Raw genomic sequence first — 17,251 nt, 5'->3', positions numbered from 1 at the left:
GTTCTAATGCTGTCCGCAACAAGGAGAAGGCCTACAAAAGGTACCGGAGCCAACCCACCCCTGAATTACATAATCTTTATGTTTCTGCCCGGAATCGTGCTAAGTCTGTTCTTCGCTCTACTAAAAATAATTTCATCCATACTAAATGCTCTCAACTCTCCAACTCGAATTCTTCCCGCTCCTTCTGGCACCTTGCCAAAAATCTTTCTAACAACTTTTCCTCATCATCCTTCCCTCCTCTTTTCTACTCTGATGGTTCTGTAGCTATTTCTTCTACTGATAAAGCAGATCTCTTCGCTCAGACTTTCTCCTCCAATTCCACCTTAGATTATTCCGGTGCTGTTCCTCCATCACTTCCCCCCTCTGACTTCCTCATGGCTGACATCAAAATTTCTTCAGTTGATGTATTTTCTGCCATCACTGGCCTCAGTACTAACAAGGCATATGGGCCTGATGGGGTCCCTCCTGTTGTTCTCAAGAACTGTGCTTCTGTGCTTACACCCTGCCTAGGCAAACTATTTCGCATTTGTCTGTCAACTTGTACCTTTCCTTCTTGCTGGAAGTTTGCTCTCATTCAGCCAGTTCCAAAGAAGGGTGACCACTCCCAACCCTCCAACTATCGTCCAATTGCTTTAACGTCCTGTATTTCAAAAGTTTTCGAGTCAATTCTTAATAGAAAAATTTTAAGGCATCTTTCCTATCACAACCTTCTTTCCGATCGTCAGTATGGGTTCCGTCAGGGACGCTCCACTGGCGATCTTCTCACCTACCTTTCAGACTCCTGGTCATCCTCCTTTCGGGACTTTGGCAAAAGCTTTGCCATTGCACTTGACATCTCAAAGGCTTTCGATCGAGTCTGGCATAAATCTTTAATTTCCAAACTGCCCTCCTACGGTTTCTATCCTTCTATCTGTGCCTTCATCGCTAGCTTCCTTTCTGGTCGTTCTATAGCCGCTGTTGTAGACGGCCATCGTTCTTCTCCTAGAGCTATCAACAGTGGTGTTCCTCAGGGCTCTGTCCTATCACCAACTCTCTTCCTTTTATTCATCAATGATCTTCTAAGCTGTACATCTAACCCTATCCACTCATACGCTGATGACTCCATTCGGTTCCCGCAACGCCCATCTCAACAGTTACTTCAACAAACAAGGGATGAGGCTGTGGCACACCTAATGTCTGACTTGGCTCATATCTCTGACTGGGGTAAAAATAATATGGTTGTCTTTAATGCATCTAAGACTCAGTTCTTACACCTATCAACCCGACAAAATCTTCCACAGGTATACCCCCTAATGTTTAATAATATTCAGCTTAATCCTCAGCTTAATCCTGCATCATCCTTGAACATGCTTGGGGTTTCATTTACTCGGGACTTATCTTGGAAAGATCATATTGCATCTCTTGTAAAATTGCTTCCAAGAGATTGGGTGTGCTAAGCCGACTCCGCTCTTTCTTTCCCCCTGCACAATTGTTGACTCTATACAGGGGTTTTATCCGCCCCTGTGTGGAGTACAACTCTCATGTGTGGGGAGGCTCCCCACATACAGCTCTTCTCAATAGGGTGGAGTCAAAGGCTTTTCGTCTCATTAACTCTCCTCCTCTTACTGACTCCCTTCAACCTCTGTCTCTTCGCCGCACTGTTGCATCTTTATCTCTTTTCTATCGCTACTTTAATGATCACTGCTCCTCTGAACTGTCTGCTTGCATTCCTCCACCTCTACGACGGGCGCGTAGCACCCGTCTGGCAGCAAACTCTCATCCCTTTTCTGTCCAACTCTCTAATGCAAGAGTTAACCGTTACGCCCAGTCTTTCATTTATGCAACAGGTCAGCTCTGGAGCTGTCTCACTCTGTCTGTATTTCCTGCTGTCTATGATCTCCAGTCTTTCAAACGTAGTGTGTCCAGGCATCTCAAAATGATCGGATCTTGAATTTGGCTCTCTATTGTATTTTGTTTTTCTCTTGGAGGGAACTGTTACTGCGGGCTCATGGCCTTTGGTTCCTTCTTCCTCGCATTAAAAAAAAAAAAAAAACAAGCACTCAGGTGGCCACTTTTTCAGGAATGTTTTGGCCCGTATGTTTACTTGTTAGTGGCCCATGCACAGTGAATTTTATAAATTCTATGATATCTGCTAATCACAGCAAATCACAGGTTGGATTTAGGAAGATAAAAAAAATGCATTGGCGGGTGCGTCAGACGATGATCTTCACATCGGTAAGGAAAAGAAATCGATTTTAGAACTCTGAAAAAATGGTCCTGGGGCCAGCCAGGGCAGCCCACTAATTACGGAATCCATGGCCATTAAGAGGTTGAAGCCATTTCACTCCATAGCATCTTTGCTCCTGACTCAGGTTGTTAAGCCACATTGCATTCTTCTTTTGGGAAGCCAGCAGGGTTGTTTAGGATATACTGGTTCACAATCCATAGAACCGAATAAACATTGTTATTTAAAGTCAGAGTCTTGTACTTGTAACCTTTTGATTTTGACAAGTGGTAATTCACCATTGTCTAATGAACCATCCTTCCGTTTCTTGGCCACAACCGTTTTTACATGATCCTTGGAGGTGAATGAACAATAAAATTTTTTAATAAACTGATGCTTGCTCTCCTTGAGAGTCGAAAAAATCTAGCATTCTGTTACAGGTGCCAACATCGTGCTGCCCTATTGTACAGACAATAAACTTTTTTACTGCTTGGAGTTTGAATGTCTTCAGTTGTGTAGAACTGCTACAAGTCGGAAGGGGGCACCTCCCATCGTCACGGGATACATCAGGCATCTGGATTTGCACAAAGGAAAATTCAGTATTAATAATATCCTACAGTCAATGACTAAATTTAAATGTCTCATGGCATGCCCACAAAATTACAGCAAACATCTACATTCTCCATAACGAGTCAGTATGTTTAAATTTAAACAGATAGGCCCGGTAGTCACAGTAGTTGCATAGCTTATAATAATATATCTGAGGTCTTGTATAAACTTTTTAGTTGCTAAACAGATATGTAATAAATTTAATTCCGCCTCTTTGTTTAATTTAAAGTAATCGCCATTGTATAATGAGTAATAACCGTAATTGTTTTTTTGGATCATATATCTAAGTGGCCACACTCTCATCAAAACTATCTAAACATTTTCTTACCATATCTAGGCCATAAAGTTGAATAAAAAAACATGTTTGTTCTTGAGGAAACTTGACAAAACACATTTCAATGTGTACACTTTTCTCATCATTTGGTGGAACAACTATCATCAAAGGAAAGCACTATAGTATTTATTGTAAAGTCTGAAATCAAAGTTATAAATAAAAAGAAAAAAATATATTAAAACAAGATATATGCAATCAAAACATAAAGATATGCAATCATGAATAAATAAATGACATATCTTAGTATAACATAATTTTAACAACTGATTGACAACAAAACTATTATAATAATACTTAAACAATGTTCTCATGGGCCTATCCATCTCCCATCTTAACACTACTTTTATATAATTTAGACCACTCTTTTGGATGTCACAAGCCCATTGCTTTTTGCTGTGATGGCGCCAGTTGTGACATGGAACAACAGAAAAAATGCAGAAAAGAACATAATATACTGAAAATTTGTTGCTTTGTCAGAAAATTAGCAGAATTTCATGTCATGCATCACATGAATATTATTCAGGAAGAAGCTTCCCTTTATAGGAGTCTACATTCAACTTTGAAACTTTGAACATATTACATCTGTGACCAAGGTATTCTGAATGCAACCAAGCTAAGTTAGCTTAAGGACCAATATGAATGTAAATCAACAACAGAAGTTCATAGGGATGGACACTTCCACTTTGACTATTGGTTACATGGGCGTGTCCATTTGCTGTTTACTGAATTGTCAAATCTGACCTTGACCTGACCTTAACTCTTGTATTTGACCATCAGCTGATAAAATAGCATCAGAAATGGATTCTGCACAAAAAAAATATAAAACTAGAAGTGAGGTATTACACATCATTCTTTGACATGTGGTCAAAAAGTAATTTCCAAGATGGCGGCCAGCAGCCATTGTGAATCAAGCAAATTACCTGAGTTGCCCAAACATGTCACTTGAGCAACCAACATATATTTGTTTTAGTACCCCATATGAGTACAAATCAACAACAAGTACTGCAGAACAAAACTCGCCTGATAGCAGCTATACTGCTGTTAAATGCTGAATTGGTAGTTACATAGTGTCAGTAAACAATTAACCCATACCCTCCCGGTTTTTTCGGGCCTCCCCACCCCCTGAAAACCCGGATAATTGATTTTTTTTTTCTTTTTTTTTGGCTCAGACATTCTCTTTTGGCGAGAAACTAATGAAAATCGCCAAGAAAGTTGCTACCATCACCCCTAAGTGCTCCCAAGGTGGGTCCCCCCTCACCTATGCCAGGTGTTCTGAGGCCGGGCCGGTGCAGCTACTCCGTTTTCTACAGTGGGAAGGAAGAGGGTAAATAATCAAAACCAACCTAATTACATATATTTACATTTATTTGCTACAAAAGTTCATATAAAGCAACAATGGATTTATTTATCTCAGAGACCTATTTACTCCATGGACCTATTTTTGTGCTACCCGTGTACTCATATAGTCACATCCTGCCTCAGTGTAGTCTGTCTCAGTAGCAGGATAATGTCCCAGAAACTCCTTCCACCCTACACACATAGAACGAGGCACTAATCAGCTAAGTTTATTGTACATACAGAGATAAACTTAACTGTTAATGAAAGGTTTGTTAAAGGTGTGTTATCTCACCCTTTTTGTAACATACCTCGTTTCAAATAGTGAGAACAGGCAGAGGAAGATTTCGAAAATGACGACAAAAATTGTATTTCAATCTCCCAAAACAGACGTGACGAAAACCATTGGGTGGTGGTGGTGGGAGCGAGTGGTGCAGGGGGTGTGGATGATGATGATGATGGTGCTGACACAGAGTTACACCGGCAACCTCATGTCCCTTCTGGCCATCAGGCACATCGATCAGCCCTACGAAACGCTTAGGGACGTCCTAGATGACACTGATGTGGGGATAATTCTTGTTGCAGATTCTGCAAATATTCCATATTTTCGGGCAAGTATTATTAACGCAGAAGTAGTTGAATCATATAACAAGAGCATGCAATTTTTGTATAGGCCAGTCATCTATTTTCGGAGAGATTCTCCATTTATGATGTTGGTGATAATATTAATTGGCATGGAATATTCGAGCTGTGATGTATGCAGATGATGCTGTGTTACTTGACAGTGGTGAAATATCAGCGATGTGCACTGCTTTAGCGTATTGTATGCTTGTGGACAGAAAAGATTTAAACTAAGCGTTGATGCGGGTGAAGTGTTTAAAGTGTTCTTTGTTGAGAGAGAGAGAGAGAGAGAGAGAGAGAGAGAAGTTGGCACACAGTGTTCTGTGCTGGTAATGGGAAATACTGGATGTAGTGGATGCTTGCAGTAGATACATGAAACAGAAGGGGTAAATATTATCAAAATGTCTCCGGCAAGTAAGGTAGCTGGTGTTAAGAATGCCTGGGTACCGAGCAGACGTCTGAGTGCATAGGCTGGAAGCAAAGTGCATCAATGTGCATTGGTGCCCAGACTAATGCATGAGTGTGAGATCAGCAATGGCATGAATGTAAAATAATGAGTTAGAACAGCTAAGTAATATACAGTAAGTGGGCTGTCTAGTTTGGACATAAAATGGAATGTAGACGTTGTTAAATGATTTGGAGTAAAGAAGACTATTTTGGAAAGAACAGGAAAGAGGATTCTTAGATAATATGGTCACATGACGACATGTAAAAGGCATCTGGTAAACGTAGGAAGTCCATCGGGTCTCGGAGATCTGGCTGTTAAGCCTGTGCTCCGAGTCGGACCCACAAAAATTAATAAAAAAAGGAAAATGAATGTTAATGAAGTAGTGAAAAGAGGTTTTTATAATTGAAATTATGCGAATTGAAAGGCTGGAGGCGAATGGAAGGCAAAAAAAGGTGGAAAATGAATAATATAAGTACTGTATGTGAATAAGCGGTGAACTGAGGTAGGCAAAATAACTGATGAACGACAGAAAAGGATGGGTTTGTATTTATATATCTGGATGAGTTATGTAAAGAGGTGCACATGATAAGGGCTGCACCCTTATTTGACCTTTCCCAAAGGGATTATTGTCCTCTCTGTTTCTTTATGTTCTTTGTGTAATTGGTCTTGGTGTTCTTAACATCTCGTAGCCACGCCCTTACAAGATTAGTTCTGGGCCGACTGAGTGTAATTTACTATGCATATTCAGCACCTAAGCTTGGTATCAGAAGACACTTTTCCTAGATTTTACACGTGCTTTTTTTCTGGACCCGCATAAGTGTAAAATTCAGAGCAAAGAACCACTAGACACTAGAACAACCATTTCAATGAAGCACTCTCTCTCTTAAGCTTAGAACGCATTTAGTGTGGGGTAAGATCGATTTGAAATGATCTCCAGCGTGAGAGGAGATGGATCTTGTATTTAGCCCATAAGAGGAAACTGTATAGCAAAAAAAAATATGAACTGTTATGCATTTACCTGAATGGCTCCACACCACACGTATTATGACGCTTTTGACTTGTGAGACGGAGATAAAATATTAAAAGATTTAATGGTGAGTAAATGGATGTGTAGCTCATTTTTACTGAGCACTCTTTAGACCTTTCTATATTTATACATCTCTCTTCCTGTTTCTGTATCCTTCCCACACTATGTAGTAGGAGAAAAAAGGGTGAAGGAGGTATGTGATATCTACTCATTAGAATATATAGTAGGGTGTGTCAGTTTTGGCAAAATCCTAAATTTACTTAGTACAGTAAAAGCCCTATTATTCGGTATCTATGGGACCGGGATGATGCCGAGAAATTGGATCTGCCGAATAATCATAAAACCTATCCACTCAGTACCTTATATATATTGGTGAACACTATCGTCACCACTTATGGTATTACAACTGTGTTTGGAGAGAGTACTGTTTACTGTACAATACTGCAATCAATACAGTACTATACCTGACTCTGAAATATATATATATATATATATATATATATATATATGAATTAGTGAACATATACAAATGTAATGACACAGTAGGCCTACAAGTCAGATAACACGTCCTGGATGGCCGAAATGGTACGGAATATTACCTACCAGCTCAGTACATCATTTGTACTGGTGAACACTGTCATCACTACGTATTATTACAAATATGTTTGGAGTGAGTACTATACACAATTTCTAAACACAAAATTAAATAGGTGGAAAATTACATAAACTGGAGGACTTTCTGATGAAAGTTAAACGAACATTTAGCACTCATTCTTTTGTTCGTTTTTTTGTTTACACGTGAATGGGAGAGTATTGATATAAACAGTAATGTATTCCATTAACCCCATAATAACCTCCAGCATTGAACAACTCTTTACAATACCGATGTCAGTGATGTCAAATCAATGTGAGCTATGAAAAACTGTGAACAATTATGAGAGGAGAACAATGGTCACTGGTATGTTTACACGACTCTATGCTACGATTCGAAGCAGTCAGGCGGTCGGTTAATCTCAGATGTTTTCACCCATATGGTAAATGCACCGTAACTTTATCAATTCTCCCGTGAATCATAGCGAATCATAGCATGGGTTTAGGAAGCTAACTAACACATTTCTAGGTGCGCCAGACGATTATCTTCACATATTTAAGGAAATGGATGAAATTTAATCCCTCTCTGAGTACGTAGAGCAAGTTTCTCCCATTCTTCTGAAACCAATTTATTTGTCTTAAAGACATGAAAATAATCATCTGGCGCACCTAGCATTGTGTTATCTATCTTCCTAAACCCATGCTATGATTTGCTATGAGTCACGGAAGAATTGTTTAAGTTACGGTCATTTACCAAATGGGCGAAAACATCTGAGATTAACCAACCGCCTGACTGCTTGGAATCGTAGCGTAGAGTCGTGTAAACATACCAGTGACCTTCGTTCCCTCCCTGTAATTGTTCAGTTTTCTTTATAACTCACAGTAACTTTACAACACTGACATCAGTACTGTAAAGGTTGTTCAATGCCGGAGGTTACTAAAGGGCTAATGGGATATATTACTGTTTGCATCAATACTCTCTCACATATAAACACAAAAACGAACAGAAGAATGAGAGCTAAACGTACATTTAACTTTCATCAGAAAGACCTTAGCAATTCATATTCCTCCAATTTATGTATTTTTCCGACTTTAGGTTAGGTTAGGTTAGGTTTGGTTAAATTCTTAGATACAGTTAAACTCGGGTAGGTTAGGTTTAGTTAAACACTTAGGACAGTCCCTTCCACCATTATGCTGAGGAATCAAAATATAAGAGCTGTCACAGCCATACAGCTAAAAACAACTGGGAAATTGATTTAACAACCAACATTTATTTATGGGTAATGCATTACAGTATCAGTGGTTCATGGGCTATGCAATTACTGGTAAATGTCATTGTCAGGAAGGCGTCAAGAATGAGCAAATTTCAAGAATTAGCGAGGGGGCTTGGAACGTAACCCTCGCTAATTTGGGGGGAGGGGGACACTGTACTGTATGATACTGTGCAATATTTTAATGAGAGCTTTGGTTGGAATACAAAGTCAATTTGGACCACGTTCAAACACAACGGAAATCGACCAATCACAGCCCGAGTGCATCGTGCAGTGTTACCAAATCCACCTGTCCTCGGCTAGCAAAATCAATGCGTCAGAATCCGTGAAACCGAGTATAGTTACTAGTTACAGTACATTCAGTTAATGTTATATATAGCTTTTAAACTCAGTTTCTATTATTCCCAGGTAAATGTACTTTGTTATATGTTACTTATTATATTATTCATAATACATATTTTTAATTATAGGATCACAAATATGAGATGTAATATTGATACCGTAATCTGTCTTTTGGTGAATGTATTTTTTTTTTTTTTTTTAATGCACATTCCAGTACCTGGCACGCTGTGGCTGCTTCGTAGTCTATGAGATTAGTTAACAAACAAGCAACGCTAGCCTTTAGCCTACCACTGTTAGCTAACCCATCAACGGCAGGCCTCAATCCCCGTGCAAAAATTTTGCTTGGACTAGGCTCACATTCAGCTGTAGCCTCTTCTATGCTTCGACCTCTGAGGGTTTCTGCAGCAACTGCTCCAGTAATATTTTCTTCTACGTTTACCACCTCTGTGACCTAGTCCTCGGCCTTGGCACAGGCAGTACTTTGCACTTTGTCACTGTCATCACCATTGGTACGTACGTTACAGGCACTACTAGTAGCAGCACTGGCTGCACTGCTGCTACCGAACATGTCTGTTATTTTCGACATTTGGCTGCATCAGCCTTAAGAGACTTTATTTTCTTGTCTCTTAATTTCTCAGCACCACCTTTGCATTTTTCACTGGACTGACTTTCCATGGTCAGCAGTCAACACGGTCAGTTCAAGTCACACAGACGCTGAAACACACAAATCCAGCAGGTTTTCGTCACCCAGCCTGTCTTCCTATGGCCTATGGGTGTGTACTGCGTCACGTGGGACCGTCGCGAGGGAGGGTTTGTTCAAGACTGCAAGTGTTGCCATCAAAAAAGTGTTCCAGATCCGTATTAAAAATTTTTTATTTGTGAAAGTTTATCATAACAAAGCAGAATATATATATATATATATATATATATATAAATTAGGACCATGCCAGTTTTCTTATTTTTGTTTCACTCCAGTTTAGCAGTTCAAATAATTACCTGAGGCATAATTTGAACAGCTGAATGAAACGAAATTAAATTGGCATAAAAGCATACGTGAGTACTTAGACTACCTTTGAGGAAATTATTATTTTTTTACTCTTATTTAAAATGTGGATGTAGTTACATCTACACCAGCACACGCAGCCTACAGACCATGATGGAGTCATGGAGATGGCAAATTGTCAGGGGAGTGGGGGACGATGGAAGCCTAGGTCTTAAGTTGCTGATAAATTGCATGCAATTTTTTTTTTTTTAATCAATACAGTACTATACCTGAATCTAAAAAATGTAGAAACTAGTGAACATACATAAGTGTAATGGAACATTAGACCTACAAGTCACAGATAACACTTCCTGGGCTGCGAGATGACTCCGGACATCTGCCAAACAATCAAAGATTTTCGTAAATGGGATTAATGTCAGATTTACTGAATAATCAGCTGCTGAATAATAGGACTTTTACTGTACTAGTTATAAAATGGATCCTTTTTATCCAGAAAAGCAAAATATATACTTGCTTTTTATTTTAAAGGCATTTACCTACACATATTTCGTTTTTAACCCCTCCCATCCGGGTGACTTGTATACATGACATGGGGACATCCGGGTGACATGTATAGAGTACATGATCTAGTGTTTTGTAGTATTATTGTTATTGTATTATTATTATAATTATTGCATCATGTTATAATAACATATTATACTAGGACTGGCTGAGAGATTATGGTTTAAATAACGATGATTTTTAAGAATAACACCTGCTGGTGGTTTCATTGGTGAAAACAACCCCTGGACGTGATGGGTTAAGTTCTGAAGGATCTATCCAGTAAAATTACATAATCATTAAATGCAAATATCCAATAATCTTTTCTCAGGCGATGTATTTACCATCAAATTATAAATAAAAAGATGGATGTATGATTGTATATTTTTGTTTGTAGACTCCAGTATAACACATTTTTGCTTTTAATGACTTGATCATCGTTTAATAATACCGTTTTTAGACATATCTTACACACGGATAAAGAGAGACCTTTAAAAATGACTATGACAACAAGTTAAATTTTGCTTGACTGTTGTGATTCTACAATTTACCTTGTTTCTAACAAACTGGACTTCTGATTTAAAATTTGCCTTTTCACAGTTAGATTACAATGCATTTAACTAGGATTCTAGGCTGGTGGCAGACATACCCACACGAGTTACAAACTGTTTCACAGGAGTTAGTGTTCAGAAAATGAGTCAGAGAACAGTTAAAACCCGTGCAAAGTCAACCTGACATCTCCGTCTTTAGGTGGGATATGGAAAAGTTCTACCCCCAGCTGAACTCCCAGCAGCAAGAGATCTGCTCTGGGATGGCCTGCTTAGGAGAAAGCAGATGGAAGAGGAGAGATGCAATTATCCTATTGGTTACCTGATCAATAATAACATTGTTCTTGCCCTAATAGGTCAGTAGGAGAAAGCTATTGCTTTATTGAAAGTGCCTGTATTTAACAGTGAAGGTAGGATCAGGACAAAGGTAAATGCGTTATGGGATGGGGCAATAAAAATGGCTCTCGGGAATGTAAAACTGGAAGTCAAGGACAGATTCATGAACAAACTGGACAGACTAGTAGATATTTTAAACTGTCACTGTGAAATAAGAAGTTGCAGTGAGGCAGGATGCAACTCAAACTAGTGAGGTTCACACTGACTGCACCTGTAGGTGAGAACAGAAAATACCAGTCCAGGAGCTTGCCTTCATTAAAGGTCAAAGGGAGAAGATTGGCAATGTAGGACCACATCAGATAGGCCTCACTGACCACAGGGAAACCAAGCGACAAAAAGATGTATTACAAAGAAAGGAAGAGAGAGAAAAGGCAGCAGAGAAGAGGAGGAAAGAGAGTGAAGTATCAGCAAAGAGTGAGGAACTGTTTAGAGAAGAGCCAGGTTTTGAACCGGAGACATTGTCCAGTGAGGACGATGAGGATGTTGATGTTTCTTTCCCAGAAGCTTCAACATCAGCCTCTCCAGTGAGAACAAGAAGTAAATACAATACAGAAGACATCTCCAGTATAGCAGGCCTCCAGGAGACTGCTGAAATTGCGACTGCAGCCTGGATAGGTGCTGGTCTCATCCCAGAGACAGACACAACACTGATGATTGATCACAACAAAGTGAGAAGGGCTCGGGAGAGACTAGCTAGGGAGTTTATTAAAAATACAGAGGAGAAAATTAGGGAAAATGGAATCACCTGTATCTTTGATGGGAGAAGAGATGACACCAAAATAATGTTGGAAGCTAAGGGCAGTAACAGGCTTTTTCATAGCCCTGTCAAACAACAACACTACACAGTACGTAGTGAACCGGGTGGCAAATACTTGTGGCATTTTGTCTCAGAAGAGGCAGCAGAAAATAGGAGCCATGCTAAGGTAATTGCTGATCATCTGGTGGAATGGCTGAAAGAGAGAGGAGCAGATAAAACCCTGGTGGCATTTGGGGGTGAGAGTACCAATGTCAACACTGGCTGGTCAGGAGTCATGCATGAAGGGGAGGCAAACCTGGGTAAAAGGTTGATTTGGATTGTTTGTGATCTGCATACAGGAGAGCTGAGCCTAAGACATCTGGTGACAGCCTTAGATGCCAAGACACTGAGCAACAATAGGTGGCCTGGGATTCTAAGATCTATGTTACACACTGCCATGGAGTTGGAAAGCAAACCTAAATTCACCAGGATAACTGTAGGACCCCCTTTGCCCAACGTCAGTTAAGAAGTCATCAAAGACTTCAGCACCGATCGAGTCATATGGCTACAGGATTGTCACTGCCATCAGATCAGGAAATCTACCTAAGGATCTCGTCCTTCTGGAGATTGGACCAGTGTCTCACAGCAGGTGGATTACCACGGCTTTGATATTTTGCAGACTATGGATATCCAACATGATTCGAAAGGAGCAAGGCTAAAAAAGCTGAGAATGACAGGGGAATTCATTGTGGGGTTCTACATACCTACCTGGTTTAATATTAAGTTAAATCCTAGTTGGGTCAGAAGAAACAAGTGGTAGACATTGTGGTGCCAACAGTGAAGCGTTTTGCCTGGTATGCACATTGTGAAGCTGTACTTCATGCTATGCTGTGCAGTGATGAACCATAAGAACGGAGGGAGGCAGATGAAAGAATATGTGCAGTTAGAGGTGAAGAAGATATGGAGACACAGGTTGGAGACTACAGTGTCAGACCCAGAAAGACACCCAGCATTAATCCTGATGGCACCAAACTTATTGAACTCAGTGACTGGAACACTCATATAAATGAGCCACCTTTGACAGGATGGTTTACCATTGCAGCACTCAGAGAGTAACCCATGGAAGTTCCAGCCTGGCCATCACACACCCAGTCAGTCGAAAGGTGTGTAAAAATGACAACCGAAGCAGCCCAGCATGTCTTTTCTCAAGATAAGAGGGAGATGTACATGTCAAGGAACAAGAGCAACGCTGATCTCACTAAATTCAAATACTGAGATAACTATGAACTTGAATTTTGATGGATAAGCTACTGATAGTAGGCCATGACACAGATTTTGTTTGATAAATGTTTCTAGACATGTGTATATTTTGTTCAAAAATTTTAAATTTTATAGCTATTACTCATGTGGATTAAGACTTTTATAAGATCTGAGATTAAAGTTTAGCTAAGTAAAGAACATGATTGTCATTTGCAAGTCCTGGAGTCAGTTTAAACCTTACAGATTGTTTAATGGTATACGTTTCTGCTTTATATGTGACAATTGTGACATTATGTGTACTTGATGTTTGTCATGTTACATTTTGAAAGGCATAAATAACTAAAACAGTATTATATAGTTACTATAGAATATTAAAAGTTTGAAAATAAAGTAACTCATTGGAGAACTTTATTCAAAGCATTGTACTGTAATAGTCCAAGTGGGGGTATAAAACTAGTGCATAAAAACCCTATATCCCGCCCTTATTTTAACTTGAAATATTTGTAGGTAGAAATTACCTGATATGTTAGTTTTTGCCATATATGAGGTCAGCACACCAAGATGTACTCTTTGGACACTAGTACCTGTGAAATATTTGCAGTATTAATTCTGGATCAGAAGTTGATGCACTCTAATATGTAGTCTATTCTTCATGATAACTCATGAATGATACGGGCATAATATTCGTTAACTGTATTAAAATCGTAAAAATGTTTTGTTCACTTACTTCTCTGGTTTTCATTACACTTGTATTACTTTCATCCATTTACAGCATTTGTAGAGTGTAGGAAATGAGGATTATTTTTAATCACTTAAACTCACACTAAATGAATAAGTGTAGTGTAACCCATCAGGGAAAGATAATCGAGATGCTTCCTTTCTAGCACCAGTATTTCACATGTATACTGAGGGAACACATTATACAGCACCATAAGCTCAGTGATACAAAGGTTGGTCTCTTGAATCGTCAGCAAGCCACCCAAATATGGCTTCAAATATGTCTACACGAGTGAGTAAATGGCACACAAGACGGAAATTCTCTGTCTTGTGTGCCTGTGTATGTCTGAGTCTGTGTTATAACTGGAAGAACCTGAATAGATGTAAGTTCATCGAGCACTCATCACTGGCTGTTGCCACGGTCAAGTGCATCTCAGGCAGCTGTTCTCATGTTCGATATAGGCCTCACTATACCTCAATCGAGTGAAATTAACACCATCCTCGTCCTAATAAGCTACAGTAAGAAAAAAAAAAAAAACATAAATAAGCTTTTCCTGTGAACGTGATAGTGAGCGTCATTAAGATGGAACTAATTATAAAGCGAAAATGTTGAAATACCGAAATACAAATGGGTTGCAAGGAAAATGCAGAACATGGAAAATATGTGAAACGGCAGAGGAAAACAAGAAGCACAAAGAAGAGGCTAAGAATGATACAGCTGATGAGAAAATTATGCCAGGTATGTCAAGTAGGCTACATATACAGTATTTGTTGGTAATCAGGAAACAAGAGGCTGAACTGTGATGATAAGGTCTGTCATGGCCAGGTGATAATCACATGTAATGAAAACCAATTAGGTCCGGGAGATGCAGTTACATGAGGTGCTAAAGGTTTAGCAAGAATCAGTGTGAAGAAGAGCAAAGGTGGTTAGCAGTGTGGAGTTATGGTGGAAGTGACGAGGATGGTAAGTCATAGTAATGAAAGGTTTCTGCGACATTCACGGTTACAGGAGGTGGATGATAAAAATTTTGAAGATCCTTAAAGCATATTATTATTATAACAATTTTATGAGTGCACAGTCAGAGAAACAAGTAACTCTTCTAGGTTTGATAGATACATAATGGAAACGTCGAACTATCCCAGATACATAAGCTGAAAAAGGCTTTTCGTTGTGCTTCATAAGTTGAAAATTTTCTTCAGATAATAATTGGGAGGTACAATATTTGTGTCTCTGAGTGTACACTGTGTATGGTTTTATAATGACACATATTTAAAGATTAGTAGTTAGTTAAGCGTCCTAACTAAAGAAACTAGTGACCTTCGACTTACCACTTAATAAACAATATTGGCGGGGACATATTTGTTTGAGTAATGCAAAGCTGTTTAATTGAATGCCTTCCTTGCAGGCCGTGGAATCTGGAATATTTTGTGAACTTGGGGACCTGTTGGACACAGAAAGAGTGACCTTCAACACGTTTAGCGAGTTGCCAGCTAGTATGAGGAAGTTGGTGAGGGCCGGCACCCATGCCATCTTTGATGTCGACATCAACTTTTGGAATATGAGGGCTGAAGATTTCTCAGTGACAGGTTATTTTACAGACTTATAACTAACACAAGAAAATTTTGATATGTTAACATGCTGCTTCTTATTCAGAGAATATTTCAATAATGCAAAAAACATGGAAGTGCTATAGGTACCCACCCTCAGTGAAGTGATCATACTGTTTACAATTACCCGTGTTTGATTCATATAAAGAAGTACATAAATAGATAGACAGACGAATGGGTGGATGGATAAACGTTTTTGTCTTTCAAACAGGTTTGGAAATATTGATATAAAGCGACCATCGTCTTCCTTAATCCAACACCAAATTTTCCTTTGCTGTGGTATATTATATTGAATGAAGTTTCAGGAGACTCATTGTGAAGAAAGGGGTGTGATTGACTAATGCTTTAAAAAAAATTATTGTTATGAATAACGAATGTGGATATGATTGAATGCGTTAGGAGAAATGCATCGAGGTGGTTTGGCCATGTGGAGAGGATGGAGGGCGAGAGACTAATGAAGAGAGTGTGAGTGAGGTGGAAGGGAGGGGGGAGAGGGAAGGGGAGGCCGAGGGTAAGATGGGGGAATGGAATGGAGAGGTCTATTCGGGAGAGGAATGTGAGGTGGGGTGAGGGCAGTGAAATGGCGAGGGACAGGGCATCATAAAAGTGATTTGTTTGTGGCCACCCCTTACTGGATTAAGGCGTCTGACAATAGATGATAAAAATAATAATAATAATAATAATAATAATAATAATAATAATGTGACAATACTGAAGGGGTTAACAGAATGATTTTCATTCCTTTAACACGCCCCATCCCGGAGACGTGAATTCGCGTCCTCACATGATGTGCACTCATATCCCGGAGACGTAAATTAACGTGGCAACATTGCAAGATCCCTAATTTGCACAATTTTCAATTTTCGCGAGTGATTTTTGGCACATATACACGGGACACCTTCCTCTACAAAATGCCAGGCAGGGACAATGCCTTACCCAGCACGACCTCCTCCCCCCCCTGCATGACCTTTTCTCAGCAATTCACCTGTTATCAGTGACCTGGCCAGTAAAGCCATGTCATGCCACTGTACGAAATTCAGGGCCAGAGTTATTCCCCAATCAATGACAATGTGGAGGACAAACATTAGAGGAAGAAACAGTCAGAAATTATGATCAGGTAATGTGGCAAAAAAAAGTCAGGAATGGTGATGAGTTAGTGAGTGAAACAATGCTTATAATGCCTATATTACCATTTGAAAACCAATATACTCTCATACTACATATAAATTCGTACCAAATAAATTAATAAATACCATTTATGAGTGGTGTAGAATAGTTATCCTCCCATAGAACTCGTTTTCTTTGCAGCCAGCCTGATAGAAAACCCTGTAAGGTAAGGACGTACTCCTACCTGGATCGAGTATTTTAAACCTCAGGTGAGCAATTTCTCTATGAATTTTCGACGTTTCTCACCAAAAGCAGATATTTGAGCCAAAAAAAAAAAAAAAAAGGTCCAAAAATGTCAGGACTGGGGCATACCACTGCCCAGAAAACGTCGGGATGGGGCGGGTTAATAGGAAGCATCTAACCTTGACTAAATATTATCATTTCACGGTAACAACAATAAATTTGTAAATGTTATAGTTTTGAATGAGTCAAAGCTCGTTTTCTTCTTTTAGCAGACTCAAAGCCTGCGTTTTAAGCCTTACAGTTAGTAGTAGT

At 39.3% G+C, this 17,251-nt stretch overlaps 1 pseudogene; it reads left to right on the top strand.

Moving 5' to 3' along the window:
- Positions 1-17,251, top strand: part of LOC145407199 (glutamate receptor ionotropic, delta-2-like) — a 188,922-nt pseudogene that overhangs the window by 129,743 nt on the left and 41,928 nt on the right.

This window comes from Coenobita brevimanus, chromosome 8 (assembly GCF_032717465.1).
Source record: "Coenobita brevimanus isolate Jiangsu-jjx chromosome 8, ASM3271746v2, whole genome shotgun sequence".
Lineage (NCBI taxonomy): Eukaryota > Metazoa > Arthropoda > Malacostraca > Decapoda > Coenobitidae > Coenobita > Coenobita brevimanus.
Note: the sequence above shows the minus strand (reverse complement) of the source record. Positions and strands in the feature narration are given on the sequence as shown.